The sequence below is a fragment of the Strix uralensis genome, chromosome 3 (genome assembly GCF_047716275.1).
Source record: "Strix uralensis isolate ZFMK-TIS-50842 chromosome 3, bStrUra1, whole genome shotgun sequence".
NCBI classification, from domain to species: Eukaryota; Metazoa; Chordata; class Aves; order Strigiformes; family Strigidae; genus Strix; species Strix uralensis.
This window is the reverse complement of record NC_133974.1, coordinates 43,399,988-43,412,392: the sequence shown is the minus strand read 5'-3', so window position 1 is coordinate 43,412,392 and position 12,405 is coordinate 43,399,988.

The window sequence follows — 12,405 nt, the reverse complement described above, 5'->3', positions numbered from 1 at the left end:
ACATTAATAACACAACAATGTGAGTTCAATCTCCAAAATCCTGAACTTTACAATGCAAACAGTTTGCTGATCCATCAGCATTTATTAATCACACCAATTACTCTGAGGCCAAATACCACGATTACGGTGTGTGGTGCTTACACCATAGAGGCAGAGAATTGATTTGTGTAACCCTTCAAAGAACAAGTGGCTCTTTTGAGAGAGCACCTATGCCTGGAGGCACTTGATTAGAAATAGCAGGTTTTTAAAAATATTGTAAAATATCTTATGCTAGATAGGCATAAAACAAACCAAATAAGGCCTTAGATGATTATAAATTTGTGTGAATTTATCCTCTTATGTTGTAGCATAATCTATATAATAATTACCCCAAAATTTTAAATTTATCATGGTGGTCCCTTGAGAAAAATAAAATAAAAGAAAGGAAAGCTGTTAGAGAAAGGGCTTTAGAATGAAAAATAATTGGAATAGGAGATTTACTATTTATCTACCAATCTGTCTGTCTATTTATCTACTTACCTGTCTAATTTGCAGTGCATTATCCTTTTGTCTAGTTACTTTCTTCCTCAAGACCTGTTGAAATCAATACTCAAAGTATAGATAACAAGCTATGAAAATGCTATGGGATCTAATGTATCTATTAGTTGAAGGCCTGTCCATTTTGGAAAAGTGTTTCTGGGCACTGCCTTTATGAAATATTCTTCCTCATAAGAACTGATTGATAGTAGAAATAGAGACTGAAATACATCTTATATTTTGTCCTGATTATGATACTCCACTGTCTTGCAGGATGATAGCAATATGTAAGGCATAAACACAAATAACTTTTATAAGAAAAATATTGTAATGATTTCAACAGACATGTAACACTCTTTATATCTTTTCCAACTACATAAAATTAAATGTTAATGAAAAGTAACATACAAGTATGTAAATAGTTGATAAAGACATATTGCAAAGTTAAAATAAACTGAATAATATAATCAGAAATGTGTTGTACATCTAATAGTATGTCAAACATAGGATAATACATTACAGCTCAAAATTTAAATAAAAATCATGCCTCCCCATTTAATTTTTTAATATTAAAAAAAAAAAGGTACTCTAACATTTTACCACTGCAGATATAATCAATATAGACTTATGAGAAGATAGTTCTGACCTTACTAGTTTTGCCACTATTTTTTTTAATGTTGACACATATTTCAACCGTTACCCCAACTGAGTTTGTAAATAACTCATTTGCATCTCTTTCTCTGCTTGCAAAGAGCTCTCCTGAGGCCTCTCCATGAACTATGTCTTTTCTTCTCTTTTTACTTTGTTTGTTCTCTGGTTTTGTTAGGTGCTGACAATTCATTACCTTCTGATCTCTCATCAGACATCCTTGCTAATGAACCAGAACCTTTATGGGCAGTTCACCTCCTGCAGTTCTAAAACATGCTTTCTACTATTCACTGAATGGTTTAACTAAGTGAGAAGGCAATAGCTTTGATTTACCTTTAGATACTGATGAACAGAACTGCCTTACAAGAACTTTTGGGAGAAGCTTTCCTGCAGTTTCATAGATATTCTTGTTTTTCTAATAACAACAAACTCATTTAATTAAAAGAGATAACTGGGTTATAATTGCATTAACAGGTATTTAATTGTTACTCTGCTTATACTGTAGTTTCTTGAACATTTATATAGCCTCCTAATTAAAATTTATGCAGGCAGTAATAAACATGAAGTATGGATGTTAGTTATTCAGCTTGTTAGTATAACTCTTGTAATAATGTTGTATTTGAAAATGAAAATACAGTCTGTTTATAACACATGTGGAAGAGTACATCAGATTCCCAGCTGGTATTGTTCAATAACAGACTTTGAAGCACTGCTCTTCTAGTACAAATTCAGAAATCATTCCAAGTAACATGGAATGGAAGGTTATTTAAAAACATAGGGTCAAACTGATATTGAGCTAATAATAACCAGAATTCATTGTCATAAAATTATATTTTGTATAGGCACAGAAACAATTTTCTTTCTATCATCTACTTCTTGTGTTTAAAATAATTGAGCTGTAATGTGGTTATGTTTAATAAAAAGAGTGATAAACACTTAGGGCTGAACTTGTGACAGCATTATGCCAGACTCTGGAAGTAGTTATGGAAGTGTGCAAAATAACCATTTTATCATTTCTTTGTTATATATTTAGAATTTATATGTAGACTTCAAAAAATACAAAAATAACATGGGACCAGTATCTAAGTTAACCATGGGTTAGGTATGAAAGCACAGATTAAAGTTGATAATTTTAAAAACATAGAGATTAAAATATTTAAATAAATTCTTGTCTGCAGCAAGAACTTCAAAAAAAACAATGAAAAATTAAGAGCAAAAGGCCCATGAAGGATGGCTTAATAAGGTAGACATTGAGAAAAATCTTCATTCCACCAGCACTTGCTGAAACAAACCCTTTTCTGATTTCTCTCGTTCTGGGATTGGCCCTAACCACTCCTGCCATACCAATGCAAATGAGGAACCTTTTCTTACTTGTGTGCTTGAATATTTTCCTTATATGCAATTGAAACATAATGTATCGTTTATGCTGCTAGATACTCATGTTCAGAGGATACAAAATATTTTTGACTGGCTCTTTATGCAATTTCATTCTATTTATCATCTAGAATGAATTTCTTGTGTGCCTTATGGTGCCTATAACATTTTGCTTATTCACCAGTAAGAGGTCAAACACTTTTGCTGTTAAATGCTCTTTGCTGGCATTCTGAGTAAAAGTCCTTCCTTTCTTGCCCTTCCATTTCCTTTTCCCCAGGAATGCAGTACTACGTTGCAGCCAAATGTTGACAATTTCAGTCTGTAAAAGTCCACCTTTGCTTTTTCATCTTTTGTCCAAGGTTAAATCCATATTAGTATAGTTGCTTTCTCCCAGGGGACATTTTACTGCTTCTGCAAAATAAATATTAAAATTTAACTTGCAATTTTTCTTCATCAGCCCATGAATAAAGTTAATCTTTTTTTCTGTTGTCTCTTAGATCTCTTAGCAGACCTCTTTGTTGTTTCTTTCCCATTAACAGAAAAATAAAAGCTTTTCCCAGATTCCTTTTTACCTTTCCATGAACATATTATGTTAAAAAATTCAATTTATTTTTTTAATTAATACTCATCAGCTGATTTATTTTATAATAAGGCCTATTTAATTTAAAGTCTTCTAGGGAAATACTAGACTCCAGACTTTTTCCTAATTGAGTGTTTTAGCTTCCAGGTAACAAAGGACAGATACCATTAATTTATTTTTTTGAATTTATTTTAGATGACCAGAGCACAGAGATCTGTATTTAAGCTAGTTACCCAAAAATATCCTTATAGCCTATGGAGAGATATTGATATATCTGGCGTGCAACATGTGTCATGGTAATGAGTATGTCTAAAACAGAACAAATGGATCATGCCCTGAAAATACATATTCATGAAATTATAGTCCCTGTCCTTGTCTACACCTTCTTTCCTTCTTTCTCTTCCCACCACCACGAGGATAATTTATGATGCATCTTTCTGTTCCCATTCTCACTAACCTAATGTATATTGACTGTTTGTTTACAATACAGAGTACACATAGATCCACCTTACTAGAGAAGGAGCCTCATCTGGAGCCCATAACCTGAAAATTAGGGCATCAGTTACTAGACACTGCGAAAAAATGTTTGCAATACATGTGACTGAGGACAGAAATAATTCTGGGTCTCTCACTCACTTGGGAAGTACTAGCCACTTGTACAAAACCTGAGTGGTGATGCCATTGACAGCCCCATATTAATGGTGGTAGTGAGTAGACCTGTACTTTGCAAAGCAGCACAGTCTTGTCAGCATGTAAGTGCCCTAAGGATTTCATAAGCAACCACCAATAACTGCTGCCACTGACTTCAAAAGTAAATTGAAAATGTACTTAAACTGCATACAGAACCAGGGGCATTCTTGGAAAATGTTTGGTGAACTGTTGCCCATTTGTGCAGACCTGCCAAGGAGAAGGTAGATCCACAGATGAGCAGGATCCCAAATTCCTGAGAACTTTCAAGAGTCAGATGTTTGCAGGTGCTCACAGAAGTAAGTACATGAGGAATTCTTTGAAAGAAGTTGTTCTATGGAATTCCTCTTTAATAAGGGACTTTCTAAGCTGCCTCCTGCAGCCCAAACACAGAAAACATTCCAAGTAATGTGGAGTGAAATTTATTTTGACAGTACAGGATCAACTAGTGTTTAACTAATACTAACCAGCTATGTGGTATTCATGGCAGGTGTTCAGATTGCAATTGGAATTAAAAATATGGCATCATGTGTTAAAGACCTCCTTTAGTTTGGGTTTTTTTTCCCTCTGGTCATGAAGTCTGCTCATGCATCTAATTTTCACCTGTAAAATGAAAACTGATCATATATGAGTGATCAAATCACAGAATTTTCCATTAAAGACTTTGATTCTATCAGGACTATAGAAATAGGAAGTCTGTAAGTACTTTAAATCTGTAGATAAATAAATAAAAAGTACAAAATTTGATCTGTTATGAAATTCAACCACCATAATACATCTGGAAATTTGATAAAAAGTGTAGTCCTCTTTCACTCCCTCTAGTAGTTTTATGATTGAGTCTGAATAGAGATAGCTGAATATATAGTTGCTCTGAGGTCAAGAGAGTACAGGGATGATAGTTCATATAAATTATATGGATTCCACTACTACATTGCAAGGATCAGTGCATTCTTAGGAAATTCTCATTGCTTAACTTTTGCACTTTCACTGCAGATATTTTATTGACACTGATATATAGGACTTTGGTTAGAGCTTATCTCCCTTAATATGATCATTCTGATAACTTCTATTTCATTTTGACAGCTATTATACAATACAAGGCTAGTGAACCTGATCTTCATTATTTCTTCTCTCATTTTCCTTTGTGCTCCTCTTTAAACTCCAGAGGGCTGATTTTTCCATTCATTTCAAGGCACCACATGGTGAAAAGAGAAGGCAACATCACACACAACAAAGTAAACTGCATCAAATATGCAATCCTAATATTCTGAAAACATGTACTTACTTATTTTGTAGAAAACTATGTAAGCCCTGAGTCAACATTCATACCGTTTAAATCTTTGAACAACAAGTAAGGTAAAGGTGTCACACATTATGTCCTGATACTACATGCCTTTAATGAACTGAACAGTCATAGAATTCAGTGGGATTTCTGTAAACAAGAAAGGGGGGATGGTTAAGCCTTTTATTATTGGCATATATATATATGTGAAAGTAGTATATACATATGTTGTAAGAAAGCTATGTACTTTGATACTGATAATAAACATATATTTAGAACTTACATATCATTAGTGACCAGCCAACTCTAAGGCCCTGATCGCTGTTCGCTTTACCCTTCTCATTTTTTCTTTCACTCTGTTTGTCCTGTTTAGGCAAATAATAGAAAAGAGTGGCTATACAAAAGCAAAAAGTTGCACATTAAAAAAAAAAAAAAAAAGAACAGAGAACTGTGTTAGACATTTTCCTTCTGGCAGTGGAAGAAAAAAAGAAAAAAAAAAAAGAGAGAAGAAAAAACCCCAAACTATGCGAACTTTCTTAAACAGTTTCAATACAATCCAAAAGCATTCCTCTGGCACATTTAAATCTCTTGACAATATCTGTGATTTTTCAACTATATCAATAGGTAATCACATTTTATGTTTATCCTCCACTTATGCCATAGCTTAACATAGTTCAGGAGGATGAGATGTTAATAGTAAGAGTATAAATTACACAACTGAGAAGAAAGTTTCAAGGACAATCAATTTTCATGGTTCGAAGCAACATTCTTTGATCAGTTAGCTCTATGACTGAATAACTCTATTTTGTAGCAGTGAATGGCTAGATGAGTAGGGTGGATTTTAGGCTATATTTTCCTCCAAAGGATATATTTGGGTCTCTTTGAACACTAGTTCCTACATTGGACTGTGGTTACAATGCTAAATATTTAATACACTTCGAGGTGAAAAATCTTAATTAGATTAAGTCAGCACAATTGCCCCTGATGCCAGTGAAGTCAATATATTATTTTGTCAGTGTATTTCTTTATAAAATAATTGGGTTTATGACCATTATGTTATGTTAGTTATTTCTGAATTAACTGATGTTGATACAATCCACCTTTCGTAGTGTAGAATAATATAATTCCTAATTTCTGTTTTTCTTGGAATCCCTTATTAAAATATTTTACTAGATTGTGATATTGTAATGAAATTTAGTTTTACATCTCTCCTAATTTACAAAAAAAATGACAGGAATATCATATATGATTCGTTTATGTCTATTTAAAATATTATTAACAATTACAGACTTTTTAACAATAAGGTAAAGTTCTAAAAAATAATTATTAGACATCCTGTAAACTATAATGACTGGACTTTGCTGGGCATCCTTCCTTGTATCTTCTCTACTTCTGGTAGCCACAGCTGAATTTGTATTTGAGGGGTCAAGTGATCTTTTTTTGAACTACAAGAGTCCATGCAACAGGCACATAAAACAGCCAGATTGTGTCAGTTGCATTTAAATATTTTTTCACGTTTTGGCAAATATAAGAGCCAATCCATGCCAAGACACATGGCAGTTACATGCATCCCTGTGTCCACTATATGTTCCCATATCCACTTCTCCAGCATCATTGCTGCCTGCAGCTGGCCTGCATGCTATGACACTTCATCAGGCCACCATTTCCTTGGACACTCAGATGTTTGTGCCATCCTTGTCCATATCCTGGCCAGTTGTGTGGACTGGCTTGTCTAAATTGTATTTCAGTGGTAGGCTCCTGTGTGATGTATGCCTCAGTGAATGCACTGAGCTGCATGACCAGAGACACTTGTTGACAAAACAGATGAGAAATAAAATGAAGAGGGAGAAGTTTGCCTCAGAGCATCCATTCTGCACAGGCTGAGGCTCAATACGCAGTGATGTGGAGAGCCCACAAAATCCTGAGACTGTATTTAGGCTTTTCTGCCATATACCAACATACAAATCCTTTCTGGACTGTTGCCTCTTCATTCACACAAACAATTTGACCCTGTCCTGCCAGCAGTGGAAGAAGACAATCTCAGCTTGCTGCCTCAATCACAACATCCTTGAGATAGATTTCCAAGATTGTCATGGGACAGTGTGGATACTGAAGATATGTTTCCAGTCTTACAAATTATATTATACTGCTTTTAAAAAGCCAGAAGTGTTCCATTCAGACCAAGGATAAACAAGAAGCAGGAGGTAGGGATGTATCTTGTGGCTGTTTTTTAGGAGAACAATATTCCTAAGAAATGACTGTGCATGTGCCTGCACAACTTCTGCTATGAGCACAGAACAGAGATGACCAGGCATGCTCTGCTCAGGCAGCAAGGGCCCTGGCAATGACACAGCTAGTTTCTACTGCAGTACTTATACATTTGTGTATTTGGTGACTTGTTCCACATCAATATAAAGAATCACAGAAAACAAAAGTAGGTTCTGGAAAGACCTCTAAAGGCTGATCAATTATACATCTGTCACTTGTTACGGATGTTTCAAAAGTATCCAATGATGGAGACTCTACAACCTCCTGAAATAATACATTTCATCCTGTCACTACCCCTACCTTTATAAACACTTGCTAGTCTGAATCTTTCTTTCTAAAGTTTCACCCAGCTATTTTTACCTTGAATTTCCGCCTATGAATGTACTCATGCTTTTTCTTCATTCTGTCATTCTGAATTCTAATTTCATCTGCTAGCCTGCCTGACATGCTTCTCATCATCTTGTTTGAAAATTTGAGAGATATACATTTTATTGCATTATCCAAGTTATTAGAGCAGATAAATAGATTACTGAACACTAAATATCTCCTGTAAATAATGGCTTGAATGAACTGTGCCTGGAGATCAGCAGGAAGAGGGTGTATTGGGAAGTTCAGTGTATGAGATTACATAGGGGAGGAGAAAAACAATCAGAAGAGTCATGCCCTTATGGTCTTCTCTTTGTATTTGCCAAATGTGGAGTTCTTACCTCATTTATTGCTTGATCAAAGCATACATGTGTGAAGTCTGCACTCCCTAGCTCAAGTATGTCCTTCCCATACACCACTCACATATATGCATTGTATGTAGTGTTTAGATCAACTACCATAGTTGTGTGAGAGTAGAAAAAAGCATGCTGGGGGAAAACTGGAGGGATCTAGGATCTGGGAGACCAGTTCCCAGAGACAAACTACAGTCTTAGTTTACTGACTTGTCAATGGCCTTGGACTCAAAGTGCCTCAGACATAGCTACTTGAATTTCTAACTCCTGCTACTGTAGAGATGTGGTCTACACAGTTCAAAAAGAGTCGTGATTTACCTGGGAACTGGTAGACACTTCCCTCCCACATATGTCAGTCACTGTAAAATTGGTAAATGTGATGTGATGCCCAGGAAGGTCAAATTAGATCCCAAGTCTCCAATTTTGTAGACTTGTATTTATTAATCTTCTTGTATTGGTCACATCCTAGGCTATGGCTTTGTATTGCTGTTTAGAAATTTTGCCAGAACAAAGGCTCTACACTGAAGTGCATTCTCTTGGAATACTCATGGCATGTCTTTAGTACTTCATATAGCTTTTTTCTGGAATCCAGTTATACTGCATGAAGAGCTACCCCAGAAGGATTTTAACTCTTTCTGCCAGTAGATTTATCTAATGAGACAGTGGCCTCAGCACAGTGTGTGGCAGATTGGCGTCAAAGTGCAAGGATGAAGATATAAGTTCTACTGAAATATCACTGCAAGTCTATGGGTCAGTCAAGTCAGGGACAACCCTACAACTTCCATCCTGCCTGTAGGAGTGGAGTCAACTTCAGTTCCCTGAACCTTCCATACCAGGCAGCCAGTGGGTATGTCCCAAAGTTTTGAACATGTATATGCAGACATGTAGAAAGTGAAGCTAACTGAGAAGTCAGGATTTTAATGCGGTCTTGATATGAAGATAACATGAATCATGCATATGAGAGACATCGTATATGTGAAATAATAATTATCTCCTTTAAACTGGCATATACTAAAATAAGAACTGTCATTGTTCCAATATATATTATGGAGATAGTTTCTACTAAGAATGATCTATAATTTTTTAAAAATATATGTTTGATAAAATTTCATTGAAATAATTCATTTTTGTAGTTTAGATAGTGCATGTTTCCTTCATACCGAATTTAGACATAGACTGCCCTATCAAAATATTTTTGGTTTTTGAGTTGTACATAAACTCATTTTTAGTCATACAGTGGTAAGGATTTCCTTTTTTTTTTTTTCCCAAAAAAACTTTATCTTTCACCAGAAGGAAAGTCAGAAAACACCACTATAGTTAAGTTAACTGGCTAACATACCTTTGAGAAAAGAAAAGAAAAGCAAAACAAAATAAACCACCCTACAAAGCCAATTTTAGAGTGCCTTATTATGAATTCCTCACCCTTCCAGAACATTTTAAAGTATTTTCAATTTACAGGTTCAATGATGACAGATGACTTCATTAATTACATTTTTTTCCACTCCTTTTTATTTTTTAAAAATGTCCCTGCTGTGAATGGCGCTGGAAAACAAAGTGATATATTACCATCCTTGGAATTTTGGAAGATTAGCACTGTTTACAGAAGATAAAATCAATGCTCTTTTTAATCATCCTATGCTTGAACTGGTATTTTATACAGCTTTTCTGTTGCTGAACGACAAAGTCTTAAGCTGTGAGAGCACGCTCATTCTAACAGAGTATATAGTATACAGTATATAATGCCTCTGAGAAATAGCTAAGGAAGTGTTATGACATATTTCTGAATACAGTACAATTTCCTCACATTACAAAAGTATTGAGACACATGCTTTCATTGTGTGGAAAGTACAGATTAGGTATGTAAGAAAAGATAAGATGAACTTTGGTCTTACCTATTGAAAAGAAGCTTTATGTGATTGAATATCTGCCACGGAGTCAGAGTTATAGTATTTGGCATCCTAGGTGGAAGGAACAGCCAACATTCTCCTTAGTGCTGCTGCTGCCAAAAGATGCTTCCATTAAATTACAATACTGAGGATAAAAACTGAAGTTAGGATATTTTCAGAACTGGTCATTAACCTCTGCTGTTTGAACGTTGGATGCTCTTCCTTAGACAGTAATGAGAGTATTAGGAAACAGACACACAAAGCTGACAATACACTTTTCTAAATACAAACTGAAACAAAAAATCAAATCATGTAAGCCAAAATTATCAAGGAAAGTATAAGGCTGAAAAGTTGTATCTCAGATTTCATTAATGCAAAAGGACTAGAAGAATAAAGTCAGTGTGAGCATTATTATTTACTTTAAAGATGGTTAGATCAAGTCCTAATGCCTTTGTTCTGGGAAGGGAAAGACAAGGAGAAAGTAATGAGGGAGAAGTGAACTAAAGACCACAATATGAGATAAAAGAGTTTTTCTGCAAGAAATGCCTATAGATTTAGAAGTTGTACCTGAAATCATTTATTTTCCAATTTACACTAAAGAACCTAAAACATGAAGTGCTGTAGAAAAGCATTTTACTACCTTCTGGGTAATTTGTTTCTCAATTCCATGATACTTTAGCATCATGAAGCATTAAAATATACATATATAAGTCCTGCAACCTTTTAAAGCTCTTCTATCCCCTGTGGAGAAATACTGTAAATATCCTTGACAACTGTAATAACTGGACATTGTTAGAGCAATGCTAACAGAGGGGGTTAACAGCTTGTGCGTGTACAAAATACTTGAAGTCAGACAGAAAGCCATTATTATGACCTTGTGCTGACCACATTCTATGAAGTGTTACATGATCAGGGACAGGGAAGTTGCTTAATGGAAGTTATATAGTAGCTAGATGTATCCTTGTCACACTTCATCTAAACTGATACATTGCAATGGTCCGCACTGCTCAGACCTGGCAATTACTGTCCAATTCCAATCTATTCCACACTGCCACTATAATGAAAAATAATTAGGAGCCTGAAAATGAGTTTTCACATGAAATGGTTTCAGTGCTTGGACACAATCGCCTTTGGCAGATGGCTTTGGGTTTGCTTTAATATAATAAAGACAGTTAATCATCTCTAAAGAGTGCACAGAATGAATAAACTTTTAACACTACTTTCTCCTCTGAAACTCTCATATTGATCAAATGTTTAATACTGAAGAGTTCATGTCTCTATGGGTAAGTGTTCTTAAATAGCTGATACCCAGGAATGTTCACACATTCTGATACACCCTAGAGAAGAACCAAATTAACCAGGGGCAATTGTCTTGATACTGGAGTTTAGAAACCAATATCAAAGACAAAAAAAAAAAAAAAAAAAAAACAAAACCAAAAAAAACCCCTCTCTTAAATACCGTAAAAGTACAGATCTTTGGAATGTTTTCATGAACTCTAAGAAATTATAGCTTACTTGAATTGCAGGAAATAATGTGACATAATAGTAGTAGGATTATTGATAAAGTTCAGAAAACATGTGTGCCTATTGTAGTCAGTATGGAAATTGATAAGAGTGCTAGCATTTCATCTGACGTCAGTTATCTACAGGGCAGTTGTTAGCTAGTTTTGTAGCCAAGGTAGAGAAATAGGCACATTTAAGGTGCAATTGGTATGACCTGTGAGATGCCTACTTTTGGTTAAGATGAATTACACTGCAGAAGGCATATCAATTTCTCTTCCCTGACTATAGCCCAGAGCGATTAGCTCAGATGTAGATGTCAATAGTGTTTAAAGTTAGATTCAATAAATCTGCCTTGAATAACTGTTTGATTTTCATTAAACTATTTGCTAGGTTTCATAAGAGTTTTGTGTATTTGTATTTAGTATGCAAGTTAAGAAACACTGAATGATGTCTCATATATATGTTTTAAATCATACCACATAACAATCTGAATTCAGAAGGATGGATAAAAGTCTTTCCATTGCATCCAGTGAACTCTGTGCTATACACCTACACAGTAGTGCTAGAAAATAGAGATACTGTTCTCCTGACAAAAAAAAAAATAAAAAATAAAATTAAAAAAAAAAAATGGGTAGACCATTCTTTTCCTGAAGAACTTAAATAAACAAGACAAAAACATGGTGAAAATTATATGACATGTTAGCAGATTAATATAACAAACACTACATAGTTGCATGGTTTTTGATTATTTTTTGTGGAGGAGGGATTAGCTAAATGGAGAGATGTGGAAAGAGATGTAGACAGGACCGGTATGAGGAAAAGAACATAAAATGGGCCAGTGTTGCTGTTAGTGAATAACGGAGTTGTTGAAATAGAGAACAGATCAAGCAGCAAGAAATCTGAAGGTAGAAAAGCCCACCAAAACTATGGAAAATATTCCAA